The 21,685-nt window shown below is 43.6% G+C and overlaps 1 pseudogene; it reads left to right on the top strand.

Moving 5' to 3' along the window:
* The first annotated feature begins 2,593 nt into the window (after nt 1-2,593).
* The window catches only part of LOC133055537 (large ribosomal subunit protein eL32-like), an 88,749-nt pseudogene continuing 69,657 nt past the window's right edge, over nt 2,594-21,685 (top strand).

Raw genomic sequence — 21,685 nt, 5'->3', positions numbered from 1 at the left:
CTTATTAATATGTGATGATTTAGTGTACAATCTTCTTAAAGGCATTTGTTTTTCAAACAGACGATTCTGTGAGATACAAGGTTTTAACCCAGAGAGATGACTTCTCAATTACAAATTTCATGTATGGGAGGTCTCTGTGTAGGGAGGTGGTGAGACTGTTGGGTTGGAGAACTTTGTCTCCGCCTCTCCGAAGCCCTCAGACATATCCCTACTGCTCCGCTATGACTGAAGCCAACAGGTGGGGTCAGGATCACAGACAGGCAGGACCAGACAGAGCTGAGGCAGGTGGATGGACAGGTCGGGGAGCTCAGAACGAGGGTTCCTCTGTCATGTCAGACACATACAAAGTGTCCAAAGGATTAGAAGTCCTCACAGACAATCAGACTTGGCAGAAAGGTTGGATTGGATGATCTTTAAAGGTCAGTGGTGGGCTGGGTGGGAAGGCTGTCTGTAAGATGTTTGAGGGAAGAATATATGAAGGTAGTGGAGATTTGGCAGTTAAAGAAAGGATGAAAGTAAGGCTATATCTGCGGGCAGTAGCAAAGTCGAGTCATGAAAACAGCATGAGGAGAAATGATGCTCCTAGCAGCCTTTCCAGGGACACAACAAGTCATGGAAGAGCAGGGGCTGGAACACACGTCACCTGATATCCAGCCCTGGGGCCATTTTCCACAGAAGAGGAGCATAAGGATATTTGATGACAGAAGGGAAGGACCTGTGGAGGCTGGGAGCGGATGCTGCAGAGACAGTGGCTTTTGAGAAAAAGAGACCAATTGTCTCTGAAGGTGGAGAGGGAAGCCCAAAAAAGGTGGATAACAGGACAAGGGAGGCAGATGGAGGACCAATGCCAAGTCGTCACGCTTCTCAGGAGAATCCATATTAAGGGTAAATGAAAAATCTCTCTCTCCCCCACCCCCACCCCCCGTACACACACACACACACACACACACACACACAAATAGTGGACAATAGAAATTTAGTAACTCTTACTTGGGCTGATTCTTTCCCTTTTCAAGAAGTAAATCATCAAATGATTGCTATGACTTGGATTTACGTAGGGAGAGAAAATTGTTGCCATTTTTCTATTTAAGTCTCTTTTAAATCAGGACAATTTTGATGCAATCCTTTGCCTACAGAATGCAGATTATAGATTGTTGTGGAGCTGGCTGTATTTCACGGAGACAGGAGATCACCACCCTCCCTTCCCTTCCTTTCTTTCTCTCACAAACTGATTTCTAAGTGTTGAGTATATGCCAAGACTAGGATCTATAAAATAGCCTTAATGATTTTACCAGAACTAGTAGACATTACAAGCTATCTCTTTAAGGTAGGATAATACAAATAATAATAAAAAAAATCTACCAGTTCTATGCTACCATCAGGCTTGGGGGCCCAGTGGACAGCAGGGACATTTCGAAAATTTTCTTCCAATGCTCTTTTGGTTTAGTTTGTTAGGAAATTCTAGGGGAAAAATGATGGGTGCCTTCCAATCACCATAAATGGCCCACATTCCTTTACTTTCATGTTGATCCTGAGGACAAGCCTTCATTCCTGCTTTCCCTGCTGACTCTTGTCTGCAATTCAGGACTGAGAGCTAAGATCATCCTCCTTTTATATTTATAATCTCAGGATAAACTGTAGATGCTAGACATGAAGACATAAGTTAATGTTTATCCAAAGTTCAAACATCCAGAGAGATCATAATAGCAGAGTGTGTTTCTAAGGGTGCTGGGCAGTGATGAACAGTTTTCGTAATTGTCACCCAAGGCTTAGACTGATCCTGAGGGGCCGTCTGAATTATCAAAGAGAGAGGCCTTTCTGTTCGGTTTCCGGATTTGATTTCTTTCATTTGATTTTCTCATTTGCTGAAAACAGAGGATGGTTTATTAAACCTCAGCCAGGATATTTGATTAGCGGGGGCCCTGCAAGTCTAGCCGTTGCGTCTGAATGGGGACACAGAGAGAGGGTACCGGGACGGTGAGACAGTCCCTTCTTTAAAGTAACGCTGCTTGTGAAAGGAGAAAGGACTTGTCTCGCCTACCTCGCCAGCCACCTGTGTTCAATCACAAAAGGAGACAAGGCCACACAAAGGTTAATTCCTAACACCCGACTGCTCCTGCTAAACTGGGCGAGCAGGGCTGAGGGTACCTGCTTCCTTGGTCTAATTACCCACCAATGCCGGGGTGGGGGCCCGCGCGGCAGGACACCCTGCCCTGACTGCTTGAACGCGTAGGCTGGAACACTCCCGGTTTTTAATCCTGTCCACAGCCCCATCTTCTGTTAGTTGTTATTTTCCTTCCTCACCTCTGGACACTTCAGCACATTGACTGGAAACATCATCACAGGCGAACTTGGCTTTGACAGAAACCTCTCTGAAATGATTTTTTTCCCCTGTTCTGGCTTGCACTTGAATAATTCTCCATCAACAGCGCGTCTGATTGAGTTGGCATCACAAACCCTTTTGTATGCTATTTTTTTTTTCTTCAAGAAATATTAAAGTCTGAATAAAATTGGAATAGCTGCCTGGTAATGATCTCATTATATATAAATACAGAAGTGCTCACAGGGGAGATAATGACTCCAAGACTCAGGTATGCGGCGAATTCCTATTATCTTGCAAGGAGTCAGCCCACAGCCGCCCTCCTCCACCATTCCCCCACGCATCCCGTTCAGTCTCAGGTTCAAGTCGCAGAGAACGAATGGCTGATTGAAGCTGGGAATAGGGTTTTTTTTTTCCTTTTCCCCTTCATGACATATGTTAGGAGATGAAAGGAACCTGGGCTGTGTGTTTACTCTTCATTTGGGAGTTTCACATGTTCTGATCGATAGGGAAGACAAAAAAGGCAGAAGGGGAAACATTTGGTGCTGGCTGCAAACCATATCCATTCTCAATGTGAGGTTGCCTCGTCTGGTGAGGGTAATTGTGATGAGGCTAGTTCTGGGTAGAGATGCTACTAAGAGATTTTTAAAAAATCACAGCCCCCTACCCAGTTTGAATTCTTATAGAGCAAAAAGTCACACACAGATGGCAGCAGCAGGGGTGGGGACTGGGGTGGGAAAAGCCCTCTTAATATGGGAGTTTACTAGTTATTAGCCCTGGTCCTGTTTTCTGGCTGCCAAGGGTACATTACAGAGAGCCCCACATCGCATTCGTTTCCCTATATGGGCTAAGCAACCCTGAACAGTTTTTATTCCTTGTGATTAGCATCACAAAAAGCAATTGGATAGGGGAGGTTGTAGACCCCATTGTTTTCATGTGCCTGTTAGGTTCTAAAGGGGTATTGATCTAAAGGGGGATTGCCATCTGCCCTCTTAGACCAGAAAGAGGAGGGAGACCTGGACGGATACTCGGCTGTTTCCTCTGGCACGAGGTTGATTTTTCTTTCTGCCATCCCTGTTTTGTTGTTTTTGTTCAGTTGCTTAGTCGTGTCGGCCTCTTTGTGACCCCATGGACTGCAGCACGCCAGGCTCGCCTGTCCTTCACTATCTCCCAGTTTGCTCCAACTCTTGTCCATCGAGTCAGTGATGCCATCCAACCGTCTCATCCTCTGTTGCGCCCTTCTCATCCTGCCCTCAGCCTTTCCCATCCCTAACATCCCTGTTGAAAGAGAAGTTGCTCAGTCACGTCCAACTCTTTGCGACCCCATGGACTGCAGCCTCCCATGCTCCTCCGTCTATGGGGTTTTCCAAGCAAGAGTACTGGAGTGGGTTGCCATTTCCTTCTCCAGATAGGCACTGTCAAAATACAAAATAACAACATGAGCATAATTCTTTGGCAAAAGGATGGAATTAATGACGAGGATATTTTGCCCACAGTTAAAGTATGTTGTAGAACAGTGACAACAAATTCCTATTGACTGAGAGAGAGTCACAGTCATAAAATCTAAAGAAGAGTTAGATTAGGCAGCGACCTGTGTGGTCCGATGGGAGCCCTTGGTATCAGGTGAGACCATTCTCACTTCGGGGAGGATCAGGACAAATGTCCTTGGCCACAGTTGGGTCTGTACTATACACATGCTGTTTGATATGCTTCTAAGTCTTTCCTTAGTTTATGTCTTGACATTTGTAATGCCTTGGGCTTCCTAGGTGGTGCTGGGGTAAAGAATCCACCTGCCAATGCAAGAGATGTGGGTTCAATCCCTGGGTCAGAAAGATCCCCTGGAGAAGGGAATGGCAACCCACTCCAGTATTCTTTCCTGGAGAAGCTCATGGACAGAGGAGCCTGGCAGGCTACAGACCACGTGGTCACAAAGAGTTGGATTCTACTGAGTGATTGAGCACACCATGGTAAAATGCCTTAGCCTCAGGGAAGGGATCTTCTTTCTCCTTCCAGGGCCACAGGTCCTGCTGAGATCTGGGAGAATGGCCCCTGACTAGTGCTCTGACTTCCTTGAGTGGTGGCAATTCAATGTGGATTCAACTGTTTGCAGAAATTGAGTGTTGGAATCCCACCTTCTTGTATGTTTCACTTTACCTGTAGAGGGATCTAAAAGAAATCGCCAGCTCAGTAATACCATTTTCTCCAATACCCAGGCAGATCTCAGGATGCCTCCGATTTTTGATGATGATGACACTACACTGTTATTCTTTGAGAGTTTAACACGCGCCAAGCACAGGGCTACCTGCTTTGCACACTTTGGCTCATTTCTGGGGAGTGGATACTATTATGTCATTTTCAAGATGATCTTACAGAGAGTAGGTTGATGTCCAGTGGGAGAAGGACAGATTTGTGGCTACAGATACTTGGAGGCTGTGGAGATGGGAGGGGAGATGGGTTACACAGACGAGAAATCTCTGAAGGAATCCCTTATTTTCTCAATCCCTTTCCTAGCTTTCATGATGACTTCAGTATTCAGCCTCCATTGTGATACCACAGAGATAGGAGGCGCAATACCTGCCTACAAGGCACCTTTCATCTAGTAGATGGATAAGACTAGAGCATGAAAACACCACCACGTGGAACAAATCTGGATTTGGTCTCTCATGTTCTATTCACTAGCCTTTACAGGCTGCGGGTTTTTTTTTCTTTTTTTGATTGTGTTGCGTGGTTTGTGGGATCTTAGTTCTCCAACCAGGGATCAAACGTGGGACCCCGGCAGTGAAAGCACCAAGCCCTAACCACTGGGCCACCAGGGAATTCTTGACCCAAGCTTCTTTTTAAAAAGTAAATGACTGGGCTAGATAAGAAGTTGGCAAATTTTTCTTATAAAGGGCTGGATTGTAAATATTTTAGTTTTTTGGGGTCTTGCAGTCTTTGACTACTCAGTGCTGCCTTTGTAGCAAGAAAGTGGCCATAGACAATATGTAACAAATAGGCATGCTGTATTCAAATAAAGTTTTATTTGTAATTACACTTGTAAATAAAAATCAGGTGGGTTCGATTTAGCCCGTGGCTGATCCTTGTACCAGCTGATGGCTATAAGCCCCTTTCAGCTAGAAAAATGCTATCGTTTGTTCACCTTCCACATTGATTTCAGCTTTGGAGTGTGGAGACATTTCTTTGGCTTTTCTCTTCTTGAGGAAGAGTATACAAAAGATGGCAATAGAAGTGGTCCTGGAGAGGCACCAGGAGGGATTCCCAGCAAAGCTCTGATTGAAATCACAATGGGAGGAAGCCATTAAAAAAGGTGGGGAGAAAGGTCCCATTAATCAGAGATGGGCACTGCTGTTTTAGTTGGAGATCTGGCTATTAGCTCAGCAGGAAGACAAGATGGGGTAGGCTGGAAAATTGGCTTTTCCAGAGCCAGAATGCTAAAGAATTCTTTTTTAGAGCAAAATTTTTATGTAGTTCCTTATATAAGGCTTAGGACCCAAGGCACAAAACTTCAATAATGAAGTTTTGCTTGTACTGGGAAGCACAATCTAGCATAGCAATATGACAATCTCACACAAGACTCTTAACAATCTTAATGGTCTAACACAATCTAAACACAGACTTTATTTTTGTTGGAAATACATTAGTTCAGTTCAGTCACTCAACTGTGTCCAACTCTTTGCGACCTCATGGACTGCAGCATGCCAGGCCTCCCTGTCCATCACCAACTCCCGGAGTTTACTCAAACTCACGTCCATTGAGTCAGTGATGCCATCCAACCACCTCGTCCTCTGTCGTCCCCTTCTACTCCCGCCTTCAATCTTTCCCAGATGGGTCTTTTCAAATGAGTCAGTTCTTCGCATCAGGTGGCCAAAGTATTGAAGCTTCAGCTTCAGCATCAGTCCTTCCAAGGAATATTCAGGATTGATTTCCTTTAGGATGAAAATACATACACATCTCCATTTGAAAACTCTCCCATTTATTTTTTTCCATATATCTGAATAACTAGGTTTTCCAAGACATTTAAATGAATGCACAATCGTAGGACTCTTCTTGTTGCAAGTGACAGAAATACCTTGCTCAAATTGACTTAAAAAATGGACTATATGGACTTAGAATATAAGGTGATCCAGAGGAATGCTGGCTTCATCTGGGGGAGGGTCTGACCCAGAATGCCCCATGAGGGTATTCGTTTCTTGTCTCTTTCACTTCTTCCTTCCTTCCTTGTGTATCAGCTTTACCTTCAGTTGGACTTCTTCCTGGTGGTAGGATGCAATCTAAGACTCACTTTTTATATGCCCAAATACAGCAAAGGAAAAAGAGCTGCTTTTTTGGTCAAAAGTTATAGCACAGTCTCCTTGGCCCTGGCCAGGTTATGTGCCCATTTCTAAACCAGTTCCTGGGGCCTCAGCAAATTAGGGCCCACTACATAGCAAGAATGGTAAAGGCGGGGTTCCCCAAAGGAGAGTTGGGTTACATCTATTGGAAAGAGGTGGATGGTTTTGGATAACAAACAGTAGACTTCCAGTGTAATGATGCATTATCATTTTCAAAACACTTTCACGGAAACTCTAATTTGATTTTATAGTGTTTTCATGGAACGATAGTAATTTTGTCAACTACTATTTTTTAAAGACTTTATTTTTAATTGAAGGATAATTGTCTTACAATATTACATTGGTTTCTGCCATACTATCAGCTATTATTATTTCCACTTTCAAATGAGAACATTAGGACTTAAATCGCATGGCTTGTTCAAATTCACATAGTTGGTGAAAGAGACTGTACTAACTTTTTTCCCCTCGTGCTGTGATGTTTGACCACTAAACAAAAGAACTATTACCTCTCTTGTTTTGGACTAAATGCCTATTAATGTCATCTAAAATATAATTGACATTTTGGGGCAGCCATATCCCACTGGCTTACATTGGCTTATAGCAAAGTAAGAGCCCCACTGATTTTTCACATAATTGCTGGTAAAATGTATTAATACCTAAAATGGCTTTTTGAACCTAAGTGCAGGGCTACCTTTATTCCTGTGATATCTCACATTAAATTTCCCCCACTGCTCCAGACTGGCAAGGATTTTTGAGTCATGTGGGATCTGAAATATTAACTGTCCCAGCTTTGTGCCATGTTCAAGTTTAATATATACTTCTATTTCATCTTTTAAGTAATTGATAAAAATGCTGAACAATAAGATATATGTAATATTGATTAATTACTGATTTTAATCTGGAATGAGGTCTCCAGTGACATGTCACAGGACTCTCCACCTTTGGATTTATTCAATATTTTTATAACTGATATGGATGGAGACTTAACTGATATGTTAAAAAGGTGAATCACCTCACAGATGGAATATATCTTCTCATTTGACCTCTTGGCCCATATTTCTGATATGAGGAACATTTTGATGGAGGACATCACTTTTGAAAGTAAAAAGCCAAATTATTGACCTGGAGTCAATGGTAGCGATGATTTTATGAAACTCCCGTATCATTTATCCTGGATAGAGTCAGGAAAATTGTGGCCATTCAGTTAATGTTAAATTCCTGCAATGAAAATAAGAAGATAATCACAGTGGTGATCAAGTATCACCATCTGTGAAAATTTAGGAATAAATAGACAGAATGTATTCCCTTAGTGACTTAATTTTCTTTTTTTCAGATTGGAAAATTGAAATTCTATAACTCAGATGTAAGTGATAACAAGGATTTGGCCAGAAATAGCGTCTAGGGCTCAGATTCTGAGGCAGGAGCATGGCAAGTGGACTGTAGAATCATCTGGTGGTAGGGATGGCCTTTACACAAGCTTGTTATCCTGCAGGCATGTTAAGTCACTCAGACCTGGCCCACTCTTTGTGACCCCATAGACCATAACCCTCCAGGCTCCTCTGTCCGTGGGATTCTCCAGGCAAGAACACTGGAGTGGGTTTGCCATGCCCTCCTTCAGGGAATGAATCTTCCCGACCTGGGGATACAACCTAATACTCTTAGGTGTCCTACATTGACAGGTGGGCTCTTTACCACTAATGCTACCCGGGAAACTCCGCTTTCCCCCTCTACATTTTGGCCTCTCTGCAGCGCCTGTGGGATCTTAGTTTCCTAATCAGAGCCTGAATCCACGCTCCCTGCAGTGGAAGTGTGGTGTCTTAACCACTGGACTGCCAGGGAAGTCCCTGTCTTATAGCTTTGACTGGTGATTAGTTCAAAGCACTTTAAAGGAGGATGAGAGATTCTTAGGAAAATTAGAAATAATTTGATCAATTATTATTGATCTCAATAATTGATCTCAAATATTGATCTCAATCTTAAACAAGATTGAGAAACATCACTGTGCAACTTAATTTCCCTAAAAAGACTGCCTTTAGGATTGGTCTCATCCTGGAGCGGGAGGCATGCTGGACCACGCCCATCAGCAAAAGCTTTGCGGCCACTCCGTCCCAGGTGATGACATCTCCCCGACAGTGATCTCAAACACACGTGTTCCTGCTCTGCCTCACTTCTCCCACTCCCCTGCCCTTAGTTCTCTTAGAAACGCCACCTTCATGTTGGTATTTCCTAGACAAATCTTGCTTTCAAACTAATGGATAGATTTCACGGAAGATGAACAAAAGCTATTCTCTTCTTCCTGTCCCCATTAAGTGATTAACCGGTGCGATCAGGAAAATACCGTTTCTGTTTAAAAGGAGAAATATTTAGAAAGCAAATTTCCTTCACCTTTTCCCAACTGTTTTCAGAAAACAAGAAAACAGCAGCTGGTTCTGGTGCCTGATCCCGCCCCCTCCTCTCCCAGCGATCCCTCCTCCCCGCCTCCGGCGCCGCCCGCCTCCCCACCACACTCCTTCAGCTACAAGAAGAGGTTATCAAGGTGATAATAAGCGAGAAAATGTTACAGCCTTGTTTTAAGCCTCAGCCACATTGCACTGCTTAAAAGAGGTTAAATGCTTGTGTGAACCTGTGTTTTCCACACCCGGCCAGGCAGCCCTAAGCCGGGCTGATCCCGCCTCGCCTTGCCCCCTCTCCACCAGAGACTCGTGGTTCAGGATGATTGAGGTGGTCTCAGCCTCCCCAGCAGCTGCTGACTTGCACTTGGAAATTCAATCCTCTCAAGGTAATTCCTCAGCTTATGAAAAACTTCTAGCAGTGAATTCTGAATTTGATGCCTCCCACTCCCAGCGGGGCAACTGGCAGGCGCCCTGACTTCCAGCAGCCTCCTGGCCTGGAGTGGGTGGGGAGTGTTGTGTTATCTATCAAGGCAGTTTTACAAGGGACTTTCCTGGCAGTCCAGTGGTTAGGACTCTGCACCTCCACCGCTGGGGGCCGGGGTTCAATCCCTGCTGGAAGAACTAAGATCCCACAAGCCCTGCAGCAACACAAAGTAGTTTTATAAGTAGGACTGTTTTGGTCTCATTAGATTTCTAGCTGTTTCTAGAACACCACTGTCAATCTCCTTTCTCTTCTGAGGTCTTCTATATCCCAAATGACTTGGGGCCCATCTGGTCACCGGCAGGCCACAAGTTGGCCTGGCTTCTATGTCAGTGTAAAACTGTTGTGGGGTGGGGGTGGGGGGCCCTTCCAGAGCCCTAGCTTGGTCTCTTATCTCACACTCAGAAATGAATTGTCCGAGGAGACATGTGCTGACAAAGCAAGAGGTTTATTGGGAAGGGGCGCCCAGGTGGAGAGCAGGAGGTAAGGGAATCCAGGAGAACTGCCCTGCCACGTGGCTCACAGTCTTGGGTTTTATGGTGATGGGGTTAGTTTCCAGGTTGTCTCTGGCCAGTCATTCTGACTCAGGGTCCTTCCTGGTGGGGTACACATTGCTCAACCAAGATGGATGCCAGCGAGAAAGAATCTGGGAGGTTGGTAGGGCATGTGGGCTGGCAGCTCCTCTCTGCTGTTGACCTTTCCCGAATTCTTCCCCACTGGTGGTAGCGTGCTAGTTTCCTGCAGCAATAATTCATGCAAGTGGCTCCTCTCTTGCCCAGCCAGGGCAGGTGGTTTCAGTGTTTTTCTGAAAAAAGCTGAGCTTCCGTCTCTTCTTGGCTGGAGCATTTCTCACTGCTTAGAGTGGCACTTTGTACTGAGGTTGGGAGGCCAAACTAATTGTAAAAGATGTGGAGTTACCATTTGCTATGATAACTTGGCCACCTCCTGCGAGCTGGTGGAGATGGACATCTTTTAAGAAGCAGATGGGCTACCAGGTTTGGAGACATTCTTCTCACTTCGAGGAAGTTACCCAGAGATTCTGAAATAACCATCTGCTTTTAAGATGTGGGGGATCAGTATTCTCAGGCAGTGACAATGTCCCCTTCTTTTCACTCCTCACCCTGAAAGCGGCTCTCGTCCCCAATGGCAGGAAATCCCTGGTCGTGGTTGCAAATGCTCCTGTGACAATCCTCTGCCTCATAACGGGGACAGCTTTGTGGTGGGAGGATCTGAATGTCCTTATTGTCTCCTAAAGCTTCAGCTCTGAATTTCAGGATGTGTTTTGGCAAGTGCAAAATCCAATAGTTGTTGAACCCTTGATAATCTTTTATGCCCTGTAGAAGTATGTTTTTATTCATCCGTTTCTTCTGGAGGTACGAAATAAAGCTGTTCCATTCTAGGCATAAATTAGCATTTATAACAATGCAGTGCAAAAAATGTAATTTAAATAGAACTGATTAGAATTTTGATAGGGCACCTAGGAACCTCTAAACAAATGCCGATCAGGTAATGAGTGGAACAAGTCATTTATTTCAGTGGTTCAGCTATTTGTTCGATGATTGGGTCACAGTTTCCCAAACATCTACAGTGACTGTTCATTAATTATTCACTTCTCGCCCAGTAATTGTCCAATTTAACTACAAACTGTGAGCTTATAGGCAAAGCCACAGAAGACAGTCAAGGGAAAAAGGAACAACCTAGATAAAAGTATATTTTCTTTTTGTAATAGCATTTGATAATTCAAGGACTCAGAGAGAGGGGAGCTATTGTTAGACTTTGGCCTTGGTCTTGCCTACACGTGGTGGACTAAATTGCTCACCATTTGTTAAGCGGGGACATTTAAGCTCCAGAGTGCAGAGCTTTGCAAATGAGGCTGTTCAGGTTGGCATTCAGCCTGTCTTTGTGGGTAGAGCCTCACCTTTGGGTCAGTGAGCAACGTTCTGTAAGTGGGACAGAGAAGCTTCGGAATGCTATCAACTGCATCACATGTTTTTCTACAGGTTCCTCCTCTTGGAAAATGTTCTGAGTCAATCTGAAAGGTTCACGTGCAGGGTTTTTCTCCTTTGATATTTTGCAGGTTTTTCTTTTCTTATGAAGATGAAGATGTTTCCCTCTTATTTCATGAGATCCGCTCACATCCAGGAAATTCTTGGTGTGGTGGCTTCCCTGGTATATCCTTACATTCCTTGATCTGTTTTACTTATTATCTTCACTGGAAATTAACATTAGTTTATCAGCCCTATTGTCTTGATATAATCTTGGTATTAGTAGGATGTCATTTTCTAGAATGCAGATTAGAAATGAAATCCTAAGAAAGGCAATAAGCTAAGCAAATTTCCCCCCAGGTCAGAATGAAGCACTGTTTTTTTTTTTTGTTGTTTTTGAAGCATTGTTTTAAAGGAAGAATCATCAGTTTGCAATTCAGTCGCTCAGTCATGTCCAACTCTTTGCAACCCCATGCCAGGCTTCCCTGTCTATCACCAACTCCTGGAGTTTACTCAAATGATCATGTCCATCCAGTCGTTGATGCCATCCAACTATCTCATCCTCTGTTATCCCCTTCTCTCCTGCCTTCAGTCTTTCCCAGCATCAGGGTCTCTTCCAATGAGTCAGTTCTTTGCATCAGATGGCCAAGGTATTGGAGTTTCAGCTTCAGCATCAGTTCTTCCAATGAATATTCAGGTCTGATTTCCTTTAGGATGGATTGGTTGGATCTCCTTGCAGTCCAAGGAACTCTCAAGAGTCTTTCTCCACCACCACAGTTCAAAAGCATGAATTCTTCAGTGCTCCGCTTTCTTTATAGTCCAACTTTCACATCCATACATGACTACTGGAAAAACCATAGCTTTGACTAAACAGACCTTTGTTGGCAAAGTAATGTCTCTGTTTTTTAATATGCTGTCTAGGTTGGTCATAACTTTTCTTCCAAGGAGCAAGCATCTTTTAATTTCATGGCTGCAGTCACCATCTTCAGTGATTTTGGAGCCCCCAAAAATAAAGTCTGTCACTGTTTCCATTGTTTCCCCATCTATTTGCCATGAAGTGATGGGACCAGATGCCATGATCTTAGTTTTCTGAATGTTGAGTTTTAAGCCAACTTTTTCACTCTCCTCTTTCACTTTCATCACGAGGCTCTTTAGTTCTTCTTCCCTTTCTGCCATAAGGGTGGTATCATCTGCATATCTGAGGTTATTGATATTTCTCCTGGCAGTCTTGATTCCAGTTTGTGCTTCATCCAGCCCAGCGTTTCTCATGATGTACTCTGCATGTAAGTTAAATAAGCAGGGTGACAATATACAGTTAAATAAGCAGGGTGACAATAATCATCAGTTTATTATATAGTCTTAATGTTGCACTTCTTGCCCTGGGGGTTTTGTGGCTAAAGAACCTCCAGGGATGAGACTCTACAAAGTGGAATGTGCTTTGAATGAGCGTGTGATGTCCCGGCAGGTGTGAGAACAGGGCTAACCTGGTCCTGCTGTCTGGCAGGCTAATGGTTGTCACAGCGATTTGTCTGAGTGGCAGTGTCTGTCTTCATGCTGCTGCCTGAAAAGAGAATATCTTCCTTCCTTTGGGTCATGGCCAGGTACAAAGCATGCATCTAAGTCACTATCCAGTGGGTCATTATTACTGAGTTAATAAAGCCGGGGTCTGGGCGATGCCCCCATGCTGGCAGTGGAGTGACAAGCATGTGTAGAGAATTTCTGTTGTAGATGAAAACAACAGTGAATATCTCTGGGACAGAGTCTTTGCTGTCCAAACTCATGGTGTCTGTGTGAGAGAAAAAGTGAACGTTTGTTATTGCTGGGAGAATTTACAGCAGCCTGGCTCTGTGTTTGCAGAATTCACCCATCATTTGAATACCTGTTTCTTTGAATAGGTGTCAGGCCATTTTACAGGTGAGTAAACTAGGGGAAAGAGAGGTAAAGAGATTTGCCGTACTCACAAAACAATTCTGAGGCCCTGGACACATGAAACCAGTGGTCCACCTCAAAGCAGTTTTAAATCACCTAGGCCTATGTGTATGCCTGTGCTTTTCTTTCAAAACAGAGGGAAAAGGAAATAGATATACTTTTAGAGACGGCTGATACTGTTTTTGACACTGATGATATTGGTTCTCATGAACTCTGCTATTTAGATATATGCTAAGAGAACTCACTACCTTGGAACAAGCAAATGGCAAATGGATAAAATATTGTGTTTGGGGTAATTTATTTTCTCTGGCTCTGTTAACTCTTGAGCAATTAACTGGATTATTCCCTTAATGTGAACAATGATTCTCTTCATACTAAAACAATTAGTTGGACAATTGTGCTAGGGTGAACATTTACTCTTATTTTTTTTTTTCCTTTCCTCATGTCACCTCTCGTTCCCCACATGTCTGGGTGTCTCTCTGAGAGCCATTTCAAACGCATAATGTCTGCGTGAAGATTGGAAGCTCTCAAACATCATAGCCAGGAACTACAGCTACACGTTTCTTCTCAGCAGATCTCCGCGTATCTTTGGAATTTTATGTCATGCTTACTTTCCAATCACTGGATTCCGTGTTCTAATGTCTCCATTATTTTGGTGGGCAGATTAGAGATGATTGTTGCTCACAGCAGCCTTCAGCCACCCCTGGTGAGACCTCCACAGCTTACCTTATCATAATATTGGAAAGCAATTTCTCTTGACTGCTGTGAACCCATGCCAGAAATCCGAAATGCTGCCACAGTCATTAAGTGATTTCCAATTAGTTAATTGGTTTCACAGGCTGCTTCTTTCTAAACTGCACCTTAAATGAAAAGCAGAACCATCCATATTTGAAAGAGAAGAAGAAAAAAAAAAATCCTGTGGGCCTTTGGGTTTTCAGATCCTAAAACAAAGCATACTTTGGAAAAAATGGCACTAAATACACCAGTCCTGCAGAACATAAAATATTATTATTTATAATTTTATTTGCTTATTTGCTCTTGGCTGTGCGAGGTCTTCATTACTGCGCGGTCTTTTCTCTAGCTGTGGCGAGCAGGCATTACTCTTCCTTGCGGTGTGTGGGCTGCTCACTGCGGGGACTTCTCTTGCTGGGAGCATGGGCTCTTGGGGAACACGGGCTTCAGTAGTTGCGTCTCTTGGGCTCCAGAGCACAGGTGCAGTAGTTGTGGTGCATGGGCTTGGCTGCTCTGAGGCATGTGGGATCTTCCCGCATCGGAGATCGAGCCCACGTCGCCTACATTGGCAGGCGGATTCTTTACCACTGAGTCACCAGGAAAGCCCTGAAAGTATGATTAGAGAAAAGAATGTATTCTGTCTCCCAGCTTTCCCAAATGGTGGAGAGTTTATTTTGCCCACTTTGAATTTGAGGAAGTGAGGTAGGCTATTACAGAGCAGCACAGCACATGAACAATTTCTAGATCAACACGGATTCTTCTCCAGGGAGCTGCCTGGCCTGAGTGTTGGGTCTCCAGGGCAATATTTGCTTGGCTGCTCTGACATGCTATTAACCCTCACTGAGCAGTGGAGCGAAGTCCTTGCGAATGGTTCTTTAATAGCCTGCTTTTCAGAAAGGGATTTGGATATGGTTAGGTGTGTGTGTATGTGAGTTAGTCGCTCAGTTGTGTCCGACTCTTCATGACCCCAAGGACTATAGCCTGCCAGGCTCCTCTGAACATGGAATTCTCCAGGCAAGAATACTGGAGTGGGTAGCCATTCCCTTCTCCAGGGAATCTTCCTGACCCAGGAATTGAACCTGGATCTCCTGCATTGCAGACAGATTCTGTACCATCTGAACCACCAGGGAAGTCCCATAGTTAGGTATATGGACTGTCAAAATGAGTGAGGTGAAGGAAGGTGAAAGGTTTACTAGAATATCTCTAGTTAATGGTGGGGAGTCATGAACAGGAGTTTTGAGCAACTACTGATTTGTACAATAGAGTAAATATTTATTAAATAGGGTAATACTTAGTCACTAGGTAAATCAGTCATCTCTTTTCTTTGATAGAGAAAAGTAATGAGAGAAAAATCTAATGGTAGATAGAATGCATAAAAAGTGAATGGAAAATTTCCTCTCTGCTAATTAGATAAAAATGCAGTCATTCAAATAAGAAGCAGCAGAGAGTAGTGGTTAAAAGCAGACTCTGGAGACAAATTATCTGGGTGGAAATCCTGACAATCACTTTCTAGTTGTGTGACTTGGGGCAAGTGACTTGACCTCTATGTGCTCCAGTCTCCCGTGAAACGGGGAAGAGCTTTAATACCGTCCTCACAAGGTTGTTATGAAGGGTGAACATGACAGGTTAAAATCCATCAGTTCCTAAGAACCAGGTTTGATACATAATTTGTTAAAGAAACCAGATTGTATCATACACCATGTTTTGAAAGACTCACTGTTTGATCTTTACATTGAAAAAACCCTCTCCTCTTGTGGGTAAGTACCCATGAGAACCAATCCTCAAAGGAGGGCAATATCTGAGATGCTGGTGGCCCATTTGGATGGTCAGTCCATCTGTCAGTCAGCTATGTTCCCTTCCATTACCTCTTTAAGACTGTTTCTTTCCTTCAAACTGATCTTTTTGTTAAAGAACAATTTTTATGTTAGAGAAATAGATTAAATTGGAAGAGCAGAGGAGGCAGTGATTGGAATACTGGGTCAGAAAGATATAAAAACTTGTGTACAGGTGTGTATATATGTGTGTGTGTGTCTGTCTGAAAGACAGAGGCTGAGAGACAGAGAAAGACAGATACACATACGGACAGACATAAGCAGAGAGAGAGACAGGGAGAGAGAAGATCTGGGTAGCAACAGAAAATCTTCGGTGAGTGGGAGGCCGTGCACGTTTGCTGTGAACGAAACGAGAGACAAGGTGAATCCGGCGGCAAAGAAGGGAGGACAGACAGCCCTGGCTGGTGCTGGTGCCTTTCTGTCTGCTTTGGAAGCAGCTGGTTCATCATTTCAGCAGCCTGGAGTCCTTTAGTAATGACTTTATGGATTAAAATTTAAAACCAAATTAGATGTGTTTACAAAACAGCACCCACACTGCATTGATAACGAGCTGCCAAAAGTTGGTCTGACAATTATCCGGGAGCCCTGGGGTGTGCCTTTCTGGTAGATGGTCCTGTTGTTTATTGATGTGGGCAAACCCGCAGCCAGCCGTTCTTCTGTATCTGTTCCCCTCCCTGCCAAAGATGGCACTTTTAGGTGATATGCTGGCAGGCTCGAGTAAGTAATACATTTATGGGCACGTGTTTCCTGGCCTCGACAGTGACTCTGGTAGAAGTTTGTCTGCTTTTTGGGTATGTCTTTAAACATTTTTAAGTTTTCTTGTGCAGTCCATTCATTCCAGTGGAAACCATTGTTTAAAAAAAAAATACTAAGTTCGAGATCTCATAACGATACAGGAGTTCTGAGGTGGTGTGCTGTCAAAGTGAAAGGTTTTCAGGGATGATGAATTCCTCTGCCCCCTTCTCCAGCAGTCATCCTGTCTCCTAGCACATAGCTATTTCAGAAAGGGAGAATCTTTTATTCCAGTTTTATGCAACAGAATGCAGTATTTTCTACTCATATATTTTTTAGAGCAGGAGCTGTTCTTTCAAGTTTGCTAATCAGTATAAAGGAAAGAAAGCATCAAAGTGAATGCTTCTTGGTCCTATCTAGAGACAGCAACACTTTTTCTTGTAATGAAGAGCATCAATAGATTTTTCTATGGTCCATGAAGCTAGTTACGACTCAATAAATATTAAATCAATCAGCCGAATAAACTCTCCCTGCCCTCGAGGAACTTATGATCTGCTGAACCAAGATGAATCATGTCGCTTTATCTTTTAATATTTTTTGACTTTCACTTTTGGGGAAGAAAATCTCCAGAATTCCCAACCAGGGAGCCTGAAGAGGTCTGGGCTGTGATACACTTAAATTCATTTACAAGCCAGTGAGAAGATTTGGTAGGAGTTGTTACCTGAGCCTTAACATTGCTTGTGAAATGGCCCCTTTATAAAAGAGAGTTAAGTGCTAAAATAACACCAGGGCTAAAGAAAGCGTAGCTGCTGGGGATGATCCAAAGGGGTGTGTGTTGTGTCTCCACGGGTAGGGAGACGAGACAGCACACTGGGACAGGACGGTACCATCTGTTAATCACAGAATTTAAAACCACAATTCAATTACACGGGATTCCATGCTAATATGAGTGGCTTTTCCATTTCAGAAGGCAGCAGGAGCCTGCAGTAGAGTCAGCGCACATCCGAAAGCCTGATTAAACGTGTTGGGGGTGCGCATGGAATATTTTAGTCTCGGGATATTATTTATATTGAAACAGGAGCGTCTTGGGGGAACGGAGCTGCATGAAAGCCACACACTTAACGGATGATCTTTTGCTTCCAGAGAGGCTGTGTGTTCTGCGTGGACTCCGGTGGCCCTGGTAAAGCTCTTGGCATCTTCCTGACCTGCCGTAAACCTGCTTGCTGGGCTCAGACACATTAGAAGTAAACAAAATGCACTTGTTTGAATGGATGCCAGGCATTAAGCTGCAGCTCCTGGACTTTGTAGCAGGGACTCCAGTAGGGAGGGTTATCCTCTGGTTGCGCTGCAGTTTGGGTAACAGGAAATTTAAAACTAAAGGAGCCAGATATTTAACCCCTATAGGCGCTTGGTCCTGGGACTGTTCCTTGGTTCTTAAGCCTTTAGGAAGCTCCTGATCTGATAGGAGGGAGGGCACCCCCCTGCCCCCAACATTTAACCCCTTCTCACTGCTCTGACTCTTGTCCCCTCCACCTGGGATTTCCTCCCTTCTATTGTATTGGCCAAAAGGATTGGGTTTTTTTTTTTGTTTGTTTGTTTTCATGTTATAAGTTTCTTTCTTTTTTTTAAATTTTTATTATTATTATTATTATTATTTTTTCCAGTGGGTTTTGTCATACATTGATATGAATCAGCCATGGATTTACATGTATTCCCAATCCCGATCCCCCCTCCCACCTCCCTCTCCACCCGATCCCTCCGGGTCTTCCCAGTGCACCAGGCCGGAGCACCTGTCTCATGCATCCCACCTGGGCTGGCGATCTGTTTCACCATAGATAGTATACATGCTGTTCTTTTGAAATATCCCACCCTCACATTCTCCCACAAAGTTCAAAAGTCTGCTCTGTATTTCTGTGTCTCCTTTTCTGTCTTGCATATAGGGCCATCGTTATCACCTTTCTAAATTCCATATATATGCATCAGTATGCTGTAATGTTCTTTATCTTTCTGGCTTATTTCACTCTGTATAATGGGCTCCAGCTTCATCCATCTCATTAGGACTGGTTCAAATGAATTCTTTTTAATGGCTGAGTAATATTCCATGGTGTATATGTATCACAGCTTCCTTATCCATTCATCTGCTGATGGACATCTAGGTTGCTTCCATGTCCTGGCTATTATAAACAGTGCTGCGATGAACATTGGGGTGCACGTGTCTCTTTCAGATCTGGTTTCCTCAGTGTGTATGCCCAGAAGTGGGATTGCTGGGTCATATGGCAGTTCTATTTCCAGTTTTTAAAGGAATCTCCACACTGTTCTCCATAGCGGCTGTACTAGTTTGCATTCCCACCAACAGTGTAAGAGGGTTCCCTTTTCTCCACACCCTCTCCAGCATTTATTGCTTGTAGACTTTTGGATAGCAGCCATCCTGACTGGCGTGTAATGGTACCTCATTGTGGTTTTGATTTGCATTTCTCTAATAATGAGTGATGTTGAGCATCTTTTCATGTGTTTGTTAGCCATCTGTATGTCTTCTTTGGAGAAATGTCTGTTTAGTTCTTTGGCCCATTTTTTGATTGGGTCATTTATTTTTCTGGAATTGAGCTTCAGGAGTTGCTTGTATATTTTTGAGATTAATCCTTTGTCTGTTTCTTCATTTGCTATTATTTTCTCCCAATCTGAGGGCTGTGTTTTCACCTTACTTATAGTTTCCTTTGTTGTGCAAAAGCTTTTAAGTTTCATTAGGTCCCATTTGTTTATTTTTGCTTTTATTTCCAATATTCTGGGAGGTGGGTCATAGAGGATCTTGCTGAGATTTATGTCGGAGAGTGTTTTGCCTATGTTCTCCTCTAGGAGTTTTATAGTTTCTGGTCTTACATTTAGATCTTTAATCCATTTTGAGTTTATTTTTGTGTATGGTGTTAGAAAGTGTTCTAGTTTCATTCTTTTACAAGTGGTTGACCAGTTTTCCCAGCACCACTTGTTAAAGAGGTTGTCTTTTTTCCATTGTATATCCTTGCCTCCTTTGTCAAAGATAAGGTGTCCATAGGTTCGTGGATTTATCTCTGGGCTTTCAATTCTGTTCCATTGATCTATATTTCTGTCTTTGTGCCAGTACCATACTGTCTTGATGACTGTGGCTTTGTAGTAGAGTCTGAAGTCAGGCAGGTTGATTCCTCCAGTTCCATTCTTCTTTCTCAAGATTACTTTGGCTATTCGAGGTTTTTTGTATTTCCATACAAATTGTGAAATTCTTTGGTCTAGTTCTGTGAAAAATACCGTTGGTAGCTTGATAGGGATTGCATTGAATCTATAGACTGCTTTGGGTAGAATAGCCATTTTGACAATATTAATTTTTCCAAAGGGATTGGGTTTTATACTAGCTCATGGAAAACCAGAGTGAACTCTTTGGCCAACCCGATACTTCTAGATGTCCCAGCTCAACTCATTTTTCAAGAGCCAGCTAAAATGTCAGATTGGTTTTCCTTGCTGCCTTCCTTCACTAATTCTTCTTCTTCTTCTTCTTTTTTTTGCTGTGGGTTAGTTTTTTTAAAAGGCTTTTTATTGAATTTGTTATAATATTGCTTCTGATTTTTATGTTTTGGATTTTTGGCCTGGAGGCATGTGGTATCTTAGCTCCCTGAGCAGGGATTGAACCTGCACCCCCTGCATTGGAAGGCAAAGTCTGAATCACTGGACCACCAGGGAGGTCCCCCTTCACTAATTCTTATCCTCCTTGCCCCGCAGTCCCATCCCCATAAAGCACTCAAGAAGCGTGTCCTCTGTGTTAGTAGTTCAGTCATGTCTGACTCATTGTGACCCTGTGGACTGTAGCCTGCCAGGCTCTTCTGTGCATGGGGATTCTCCAGGCAAGAATGCTGGAGTGGGTTGCCATGCCCTGCTCCAGGGGATCTTCCCAACCCAAGGGATTGAACCCAGGTCTCCCACATTGCGGGCAGACTGAGCCACCAGGGAAGCCCATACTCGCATAGAAAGTCATGGATTTTGGACTAGATAAGTCTGAGTTTATGTTTCAGTTCTCACAGTTATTGTGTGAGTTTACCTGGTAAGGCTTCTTATCCTCTTTTAGCCTTACTCACCCTTAGCTATAAAATGGGGCTAATGCCACTTACCTTAGGGTTTGTGGGCACCTTAAATGATGTCACCAAGTTCAAGGCTGCATAGAGAATGTTCCATAGGTCTTAGTTCCTTCATCCAGCTAGTGGTAATTCTTTACCTTGTGGTCATGGATCTCTTAGAGGATCTGATGAATGTGATGGTCTCTGCTCCCAGGGAAAAAAGATACATGGACATATTTTCATACAATTTTAGGAAATTCAGGATCCCTAAAGTCCAAACAAGAACCCCTTAAGGGTGGTGGTCCCAGGATCTCCCTGGTGGTTAGGACTCCATGCTTCCACTGCAGGGGGTTCAGGTTTAATCCCTGGTCGAGAAACTAAGATCCAGCAAGTTTGGTAAAAAAAAAAAAAAGGGTGGCGAGCCCTTGGTTAAACTCCTCCTCCACCAAAATAACCACATTTGTTAAGACTGAAAAGAGACCTGCACTTATGAGGGGCTAAACAAACTCTAGTTAATCTCGACTCTTCTGAAACTGCAATCAGTGTACACCAGGCCTGGAGGAAATCTAGTTGTGATTTTTCCTTGTATTTAGTTTCGGGACGCTGTCATGGCCAAGTGACAGAAATACCTCAGAGCGGAGAGTCTAGTCCTTGACTGACATGTCTTCCAGCTGGCCTGCCATACCTGCTTTGAACAAATTTGGCCTTTTCAAAGATCTTCCCTTTCTTGTCCAACTCTACCCTGCAGTCCTGTGTGTGCTGCTGTCCAGCCAGGAGACGTGTTTTGCTGACATCTCTGTCTTCGCTCTCTGTATGGGATTTATAGCAATTATGCTCTGCTTGGTCCCGGTGTCTGTGTTTTGGCAGGCCG

Source organism: Dama dama, chromosome 5, assembly GCF_033118175.1.
Source record: "Dama dama isolate Ldn47 chromosome 5, ASM3311817v1, whole genome shotgun sequence".
NCBI classification, from domain to species: Eukaryota; Metazoa; Chordata; class Mammalia; order Artiodactyla; family Cervidae; genus Dama; species Dama dama.
This window is presented reverse-complemented; position numbering and strand designations above follow the sequence as displayed.